This window comes from Macrobrachium nipponense, chromosome 28 (genome assembly GCF_015104395.2).
Source record: "Macrobrachium nipponense isolate FS-2020 chromosome 28, ASM1510439v2, whole genome shotgun sequence".
In the NCBI taxonomy this organism is placed as follows: Eukaryota; Metazoa; Arthropoda; class Malacostraca; order Decapoda; family Palaemonidae; genus Macrobrachium; species Macrobrachium nipponense.
This window is the reverse complement of record NC_087217.1, coordinates 60081384-60081959: the sequence shown is the minus strand read 5'-3', so window position 1 is coordinate 60081959 and position 576 is coordinate 60081384.

Genomic DNA, 576 nt, shown 5'->3' with positions numbered 1-576 from the left:
AAGATGACGACCGTAACCTTTAGGAACGACAAACGAAAACTGCGCCAACTAGTAAGAAAAAAAATAAATTGATAGCTACAGGGGAAAAGGAAAAATATGATCGTAAACTGCTTAAAAACCAAAAGATGATCATAAACCTTTGAAAAGGTGATCACCTTGTAAAAAAAATGGCAATTTCTTAAAAAAAATAGTAATTTCTTTAAAAAAGAATAGTAATTTCTTTAAAAAATAGTAATTTCTTTTAAAAAAATAGCAATTTCATTAGAAAAAATATTAACTTCTTTATCGTTTTGCATGCAAAACCTCAGTAAAATCCGTATACGAGATAAGAAAAGAAACGTGAATTTATTGAAAACGATGATGAACAATAAAGATAACGTCATTCTAAGAAAATAAAAGACAAAATAAAGCGGGATTCTTGCCCTAATGATACTTTAAGACTCATTACCTGAAATCAGAGAAGACAATCGCGAAAGCTTCCATCGCTTTGTCTTCTTCGCGTAGAAGGTAAAGCGGAGTAAATTGGGTAATAAATCGCCCATTTCGCTTTCAATCATCCAATTACAGCTCGGTCTG